This window comes from Schistocerca gregaria, chromosome 3 (assembly GCF_023897955.1).
Source record: "Schistocerca gregaria isolate iqSchGreg1 chromosome 3, iqSchGreg1.2, whole genome shotgun sequence".
NCBI classification, from domain to species: Eukaryota; Metazoa; Arthropoda; class Insecta; order Orthoptera; family Acrididae; genus Schistocerca; species Schistocerca gregaria.
This window is the reverse complement of record NC_064922.1, coordinates 690,617,352-690,626,843: the sequence shown is the minus strand read 5'-3', so window position 1 is coordinate 690,626,843 and position 9,492 is coordinate 690,617,352.

Here is a 9,492-nt window from a genome sequence, read left to right as displayed (position 1 = left end):
TTCGCTTGTGGAGGATGTTTGTAAACCTCTCAAAATAGAACACCTTCGAACACAGCAAAGGGAAGAATAAAATCGCCATTAGCACTGCACCAAGCTATAATAGTGATATTTCCCCCTCCATATTTGCTCCTCTGTTACCTTTTGTTCCCACAATTTTAGGTGTGAAAATATTAAGGGGCAAACCCGTCTTGTCTACACTTAAGATGAGATGAGACTTACCAGAAACTCCAGTCTGCACAGAAAAATTCTGAAACAGGTCGAAAAATTCAGTCACCGCCTGCTTATTTATCCCCTCAGCTCTCGCTTTTGAGAAGCCTTGTGAATTTTGGAGTGATAAATCTCTATGCCTCCTCGTAAACCCAGTAAACCAGCCTTGCAATCATGCTTTCCACAGACAGGGATGCTTGGCATTATTCGTCGCTGCCTGAGTAAATGCTGCTCTTCGAATTTTCTCGGGAGTGCAGCCAAAACTTCTTGTAGATAAGCCATTGAACTTGTAACTTAAATCATCCTCTTTCCCTGGACTATGAGGTGCAACAATAAAGTAATGAGACTGATTTTCTTTGCAAGATTGGCAACCCTGCAGGCTTGTGTAGGCACAATATCTTTGACCTTGGTCTATAAGCTGCTTCTAGTTCAAGCGGCACATCGATGCAACTGATCAGTAGTGAGTTGTGCTGTAATAATAAGAGTGGGTGCCTATGGACAAACAGATGACCAATATTACTACAAATAAATTTTAGAAAGACTTTGAAAAGAGTTCTTCATGTCCGTGCCAACATTGATGATAACTGGATTCTGCATCACGATAATGCGCCATCCCATGCTGTTCTGTCAGTACAGCAATTTTTAACCTCACAGCCACCTTATTCACCAGATATTGCTCTCTGCGACTTTTTACTACACTCCTGGAAATTGAAATAAGAACACCGTGAATTCATTGTCCCGGGAAGGGGAAACTTTATTGACACATTCCTGCGGTCAGATACATCACATGATCACACTGACAGAACCACAGGCACATAGACACAGGCAACAGAGCATGCACAATGTCGGCACTAGTACAGAGTATATCCACCTTTCTCAGCAATGCAGGCTGCTATTCTCCCATGGAGACGATCGTAGAGGTGCTGGATGTAGTCCTGTGGAACGGCTTGCCATGCCATTTCCACCTGGCGCCTCAGTTGGACCAGCGTTCGTGCAGGACGTGCAGACCGCGTGAGACGACACTTCATCCAGTCCCAAACATGCTCAATGGGGGACTGATCCGGAGATCTTGCTGGCCAGGGTAGTTGACTTACACCTTCTAGAGCACGTTGGGTGGCACGGGATACATGCGGACGTGCATTGTCCTGTTGGAACAGGAAGTTCCCTTGCCGGTCTAGGAATGGTAGAACGATGGGTTCGATGACGGTTTCGATGTACCGTGCACTATTCAGTGTGCCCTCGACGATCACCAGAGGTGTACGGCCAGTGTAGGAGATCGCTCCCCACACCATGCTGCCGGGTGTTGGCCCTGTGTGCCTCGGTCGTATGCAGTCCTGATTGTAGCGCTCACCTGCACGGCGCCAAACACGCATACGACCATCATTGGCACCAAGGCAGAAGCGACTCTCATCGCTGAAGACGACACGTCTCCATTCGTCCCTCCATTCACGCCTGTCGCGACACCACTGGAGGCGGCCTGCACGATGTTGGGGCGTGAGCGGATGACGGCCTAATGGTGTGCGAGACCGTAGCCCAGCTTCATGGAGACGGTTGCGAATGGTCCTCGCCGATACCCCAGGAGCAACGGTGTCCCTAATTTGCTGGGAAGTGGCGATGCGGTCCCCTACGGCACTGTGTAGGATCCTACGGTCTTGGCGTGCATCCGTGCGTCGCTGCGGTCCGGTCCCAGGTCGTCGGGTACATGCACCTTCCGCCGACCACTGGCGACAACATCGATGTACTGTGGAGACCTCACGCCCCACGTGTTGAGCAATTCGGCGGTACATCCACCCGGCCTCCCGCATGCCCACTATAAGCCCTCGCTCAAAGCCGTCAACTGCACATACGGTTCTCGTCCACGCTGTCGCGGCATGCTACTAGTGTTAAAGACTGCGATGGAGCTCCGTATGCCCCGGCAAACTGGCTGACGCTGACGGCGGCGGTGCACAAATGCTGCGCAGCTAGCGCCATTCGACGGCCAACACCGCGGTTCCTGGTGTGTCCGCTGTGCCGTGCGTGTGATCATTGCTTGTACAGCCCTCTCGCAGTGTCCGGAGCAAGTATGGTGGGTCTGACACACCGGTGTCAATGTGTTCTTTTTTCCATTTCCAGGAGTGTATTTCCAAGAGTCGAAACGGCGGTCAAGGGACACCATTTTCAAACAACACACGGTGTCCAAAAACCTGTGACCAGTGTCTTGGATGATATTACAGAATATGAGTTCCAGGAATGTTACCCTCAATGGCAGACAACACTAAACTTGACTAAAACGGTAAGCAACATTTTTTTCACTTCAGTCTCATTACTTCATTGTCGCACCTCGTAAATACAGTTCGATGACCAGCTGGTGATTACAGTTTCTCTTCTTCCACTGCTGAATCACATTTTAAAGTAGTGACTCGTTCTTAAAGTGTCGAATAAGGAATTTTCAACAATGCGGCAGTTCCTCTCTTACGTCGCTGTCCCTTAACACATGTTACTGGTTGTTTCATATCTTTTTTGGATCATGGAGAGCTTGGCTCTTTCCTTTTTTACGTACAGACCATCTGAAAAAAAAAACAAGAAAACATTTTCGCTAGAATTTCGCTTTAAACCATCGTCTAAACAAGTAATTTGACTGACCTGAAACAGTCCCATGAGTACAGGGAAAAATTGCACCATGTGCAGAAATTTCGAAAGAAGCATTAATTCATACGTTTGTCTAAAAATACGCCGATATTTGTTGATACACACACTGCATGATCTGGTTTCTTATAGGGGTAACGATAAGAGTTTAAAATTTCACTTTATTAACCATTGTAAACATTAATTTGTTACGCTGTATTCTTTAACTACAGAAATAATCCTTCAGAATTCGCTTACCTCCAGTGTGTATTCTTCTGCCCCGTCAATAATGTAATAGAAAACAATTTTACTAGAGCCATCTGCGGCGTCACAGAGATACTGGCACACAATGAAGGCAAAATGATCATTACTCTATGAGGAAATAGCGCGCTGTTGCCACATTTCTTGTTTCAAGCGGATTAGCCCCGTGAGCGGAATACTCCGCTGTACCCTACAGAGATATCGGTATCAACTTTGCTTTTTCAAATATAACTATAGTAACTTCTGCTGCTAGTATCCTATTTATAAACGAGAGAAACTGCACGGTGTCTAACTCATCAAAATCCAATTAACAGTTTCCAAGTAATTACAAGATTTATAATTTATGATTTATCCGTTTTGAACAGGCAACTGATTGCTGTCTTGTTCCATGGTCTTTGCCTTCCAGTTGGTATGTTGGTCCAACCATATGAATCCAAGTGTGAAAAGTAACATTTTTGAATTTAACTTTTTTCAGTGTGATGATTTTGGAAATACACTCCTGAAAATTGAAATAAGAACACCGTGAATTCATTGTCCCAGGAAGGGGAAACTTTATTGACACATTCCTGGGGTCAGATACATCACATGATCACACTGACAGAACCACAGGCACATAGACACAGGCAACAGAGCATGCACAATGTCGGCACTAGTACAGTGTATATCCACCTTTCGCAGCAATGCAGGCTGCTATTCTCCCATGGAGACGATCGTAGAGACGCTGCATGTAGTCCTGTGGAACGGCTTGTCATGCCATTTCCACCTGGCGCCTCAGTTGGACCAGCGTTCGTGCTGGACGTGCAGACCGCGTGAGACGACGCTTCATCCAGTCCCAAACATGCTCAATGGGGGACAGATCCGGAGATCTTGCTGGCCAGGGTAGTTGACTTACACCTTCTAGAGCACGTAGGGTGGCACGGGATACATGCGGACGTGCATTGTCCTGTTGGAACAGGAAGTTCCCTTGCCGGTCTAGGAATGGTAGAACGATGGGTTCGATGACGGATTCGATGTACCGTGCACTATTCAGTGTCCCCTCGACGATCACCAGAGGTGTACGGCCAGTGTAGGGGATCGCTCCCCACACCATGATGCCGGGTGTTGGCCCTGTGTGTCTCGGTCGTATGCAGTCCTGATTGTGGCGCCCACCTGCACGGCGCCAAACACGCATACGACCATCATTGGCACCAAGGCAGAAGCGACTCTCATCGCTGAAGACGACACGTCTCCATTCGCCCCTCCATTCACGCCTGTCGCGACACCACTGGAGGCGGGCTGCACGATGTTGGGGCGTGAGCGGAAGACGGCCTAACGGTGTGCGGGACCGTAGCCCAGCTTCATGGAGACGGTTGCGAATGGTCCTCGCCGATACCCCAGGAGCAACAGTGTCCCTAATTTGCTGGGAAGTGGCGGTGCGGTCCCCTACGGCACTGCGTAGGATCCTACGGTCTTGGCGTGCATCCGTGCATCGCTGCGGTCCGGTCCCAGGTCGTCGGGCACGTGCACCTTCCGCCGACCACTGGCGACAACATCGATGTACTGTGGAGACCTCACGCCCCACGTGTTGAGCAATTCGGCGGTACGTCCACCCGGCCTCCCGCATGCCCACTATACGCCCTCGCTCAAAGTCCGTCAACTACACATATGGTTCACGTCCACGCTGTCGCGGCATGCTACCAGTGTTAAAGACTGCGATGGAGCTCCGTATGCCACGGCAAACTGGCTGACACTGACGGCGGCGGTGCACAAATGCTGCGCAGCTAGCGCCATTCGATGGCCAACACCGCGGTTCCTGGTGTGTCCGCTGTGCCGTGCGTGTGATCAATGCTTGTACAGCCCTCTCGCTGTGTCCGGAGCAAGTATGGTGGGTCTGACACACCGGTGTCAATGTGTTCTTTTTTCCATTTCCAGGAGTGTAGATTGTCTTAGTTACGTGAAGTTGGAGCATTCCAGCAGCTTGATGCAGTAGGTCTATTTTGCATAAGACAGCAATCAGTTCCGGTACGGCTTCTACCTTCCCTACAATTTCCATTACATGAATATTCCACATTAGGTTGCTCAGGGTGATTAGTGCCACCTATTTTAAGGTAATTATTAGGAGGTTAGGTCGGTCACGAAATGGAAATAACAATGAAACTCAGTAATGTTTTATTTGCAACATTTACCTACACCGTATAGATACTTCTCTACATAGTCGCCGCTCTCACTTAGTCATTTGCTGTAGGGTGCTATCAAAGTCCCATTACCTTCGTCATAGAAGGTAGCTGCCAAGTCATTTGCTGTAGGGTGCTATCAAAGACCCATTACCTTCGTCGTAGAAGGTAGCTGCCAACTTTCTGCCAATCGTCTGCACTGTTTTGCAGGTAGCAGTCCCAAAATTCTGTCCTTTTAGCCAGTGGTCCGTGTGAGTGAAAAGATGAAAATCAGGAGCAGCCGAGTGTGGGCTGTATGGTGGGTGACCAAACACTTCCCATCGAAAACTATGCAGAAACGTCTTTGTTGGAGCTGCAGGTTGCGACCGAGGATTGTTATGAAGAAGGACAATGCCTGATGATAACATCCCACTTCAATTGTTCTGAATAACCCTTCGAAGACCATTTTCTCGAATCGTCTAATCCATGCGCTGAGCAAGATATTGGTTGTCACTCGCTTGCTTCCCTGACTGCCTGCACCATGAATGTCTGTCATGCTTAACAGCTGCGTTGTGTGGGATGCATGAAATCAGGCAAAGCCCTCAGAATAAAGAAATCGAATGACAGCACACAGCTGACACTTTGCGAGAGACTGTTGTTCAAGGCGCCTTTACATGCTCACTGTGCCCTCAGAACTGGTGTGACGTGAGGCGACCGAGTGGTATACTAGAGACACTGTGCAACTCATCTACACAACTATTCGTCGGATTTTCACTGTGGCTTTAATTTGGTGACTGAGGGGACATTGAAAAAAAAATCTCTCGTTGTTCTAGTGATTTTTCAGCAACAGAGTAATCGAACAGCACTGGATCTTTTCGGCTAAATGCATGCAATTCGTTAATTTATTTATGTTCAGAGCCAACTACAAGACCCTTCTATGCTCTGTAGGTCTTCCTGCTGTTATCTATGGTATTCTAGCGTTGCAATCTTCTTGTAGACGACAGCATCGTCCGCGAATAACATCGCAGAACCTTCAATATTATTCGCTATATCATTAACAAAAATTGTAAACAGTTGTGGCCCTCTAACTTTCCCTTGAGGAGCTCCTGACATAATCTTCACATTTGTCGATTTTATTCTGTTTAGACCATCATGTTCAGATCTATTTGCAAGGAATTCCGTGTCCAATCACAAATCTGGTCGTATCTTTGGTGCACACGTATTTTGTTCGGTAAACGGCAATTTGGTCCCACCTACCTACAGAGACGTAACACGAACTTTTCGAATCCATACACTTGGAATAGCAGATTATCGCGTTTCAAAGTTGGGAGAACACGCTGTTAAGCAGTTGTGCACAATTATTTGGCTTCTCGATATGTGTTGGTTCATCACGTTCTGTATATTCTGGAGGAGCAAACTATACTACTAACAGCTGAAAGGGAGAAATATAGCCTTATTAATTAGTCTCCAAGTACGTTTTTTACACCGCGCATTTGTCCTGAGTCGTCTCATGTCCTTAAGTACTAGACTGGAACAGGATGAAGTTGAGGAGCCATACACCGGTCGTAAAACTACATGTTTCACTTGCAGAGCTGGAAACAAGGTCGCATAGTTTGAATTGCCTCAAGTTACCACGACCTATAAGAGGGAACAAAATGTTTCAATTTGAGGTCGTTGCTGCAGCTAATATGCAACGTAAAGTGACGCCGATATGGGGATGTAAGCACCGAAATGTAGGCATGGGATTAGTGTGGCATTCCTGTCTTTTGGAGGTGCGTGCGATAAATGTGGAAACGTGAACGATGGCGGCGTTATTACCAAATGCGCCCAAACAAGACCGACATGCTGTTATTCTCCTCTTGGCTGCCGCCGGGTAGACACCCATCGGAGAATGAAGAACGTATATGGGGCAGCATGTCTGTCGAAAACCAATTGCGACAAGGGTTGCTACTGCTTCGTGAAAACACATGTCCCCATATCACAAACGTAGTAGCTCGGAAGTTACGCTAACTGAAGAGAGAGATAATCGAGCACCCGCTCTACTGTTCTGATGTCTTCCCAAGCGATTATCATGCCTTCGGCCCCTTTAAAAAAAGACCTTGAAGGTTCGACGATTGCTGCCATACTAGGATGTGCTGCGGGCAGTTATGGACTTTTTCACGCAGCAGAATACGTTGTTTCACCAAACGGTTATATTCAACCTGGCGCGTCGGGGCAATGACAGTCTTAATGCTCACTGCTATTTTGCCTGACTGCCATACCAAGTTTGGTCCATACGGCCTTTGAACGGAAATTTTTTGGTCGACCAGAAGCCGCTATATCGAACCAATTACATGTGCTTTGAAGACACTGGCAGACTAATTCGATTCACGTTGTAACCTCTCTTTCTCTGTATCTTTTCCCAGACTTCCCATCAACAATTTAGTTTGCGGTGGTCGGGCATGGATAAGGGATCGTTGACAGGCAGAGCAAGTTTAGCTACGAAATCAGACAGTATTGCTTACCGAATATTTAAGTTCCACAAAATCAGATGGAAAAACGTTGCTTTGAAAAAGTAACGGCACATACTATTTTACTTCGTTTATTGATTTCGAAATGCTCGTATTAATAGCTAAATTTATTCCACTTCTGTACTGAAGTTTGCCACTGTAGCATTGGTTTTCTGAATTAATATTTCATGCTCTAATAGTCCACTGTAGCCTTTATATCTGTTCACATAATAATACATCTCGCCAACTGATGCTACGGTGCTGGCTTCCTCCACTGGTAGTGATTTGTTCATTGAAGTGATGTGAAATTATGGGCACCCTCTGCTCTGAATAACTTCTACCATTCGACTGAAAACTTCCAGACTCATATTTCATCACATTAAACTGTTTAACAAATTGTTGTGCCACTTAACTGCACGCGACTTTTCTGCGCGAAATCCGAACGATTCTCATCTCGAGTTGCGACGTGACTGGTAGTGCTTGATGATTGTTCAATGAAACAGCAAGACGATGTCCCTGATGGATAAGGCGTGCTCTTCTCCGACAGTTCCAGAGAACGAATGATGCTTAACGGGTTCAATTTACTGCTTAATACCAATATCCGTAGCAGCACCCCTTACAACATTCACATTTCAGTCATTTTATTTAATCATGTCTTTCTTTCCATTCGACAGTTGAAAGTTGAAAGTTTCCAAGTTCCGATATTCTGTAATGGAGTTCTTCGGTTTATGACGTCTTCTATAAGGAATCCAACCAGTCTTTGTTAATAATTTCCTGCTGTCTCTGCTTAGGTCGCCTAAAGGAACACCTGTCATTGATTTTCAAGGTGTACGTTGTTTTGGCCGCAAATGAAGGTACTGCTCTTACGATAAGTTCATACCAAAGTTTTAAAAGGAAGCTCCAGTACGGCGCTGAGAAGAGAATATTGTCGAGGCGGATACAAAGAGACGGCGCTGGTGACTATTCTTGAAGAAATCAACAATTCGTTGCAGTCTTGATCATTGATTACGAACTGTGAGGAGTCGTAGTTGTAGTCTACGGTTACCATGGAGAATCGTAGTACCATACCTATTGTTTTCCCCACAAAATGCTACAATCCGCGTCCTGGACATGATCATGTATTGTGAACGTTGCTGATAATGTATTTGTTAAATGATCTATTCATACTCAACAGGCAACTATCAGACGCTGTTTACATTCTGGGACATGATAACGACGTAGGGTACGGTTGATGCTAAGGTGCACCTAAATATCATAGTAGACCAAGACTATTTACAAAATGGTGTTCCACTAAGAGTAACCGCCCCCGAAGAACAAGCATATGGCATGCTGATACGCTTCAATGCACTTCTGGGCCAATAATCTTTCAAGTGAACGACCTGTTGAAACGTGACCTACCACGACTCAGGCGAGTGTCACCACCTTTCTGGCCAGCACGACGAATTGACATATCGCCGACAACAATATGCTGGATAACGTCTTCGGCAAGAGTCTTCCAGCTGCCAACACTTCTGAAGCAGAATGTCAAATAAAAACAGCCTGTAATCTCATGAATCGAACACACCAAACGCAACGTTGATTTGAGGCGAAGGGTAGAGTCAAAAAATGAATGGCTTGTGGTGCTCTATATTACTGCAAACGTTAGTGAAGTTCGTGATAAATAGAAGCATCACAATACTTTATTTTGGCATAACTCTGCCTCCTTCCACTGGAGGTTCCGCATACTGCGCAAGTTGGGGAAGCATATACTGTTTATTATGGAATCCAAAACTATATTGTTTATTATGGAATCCAAAACT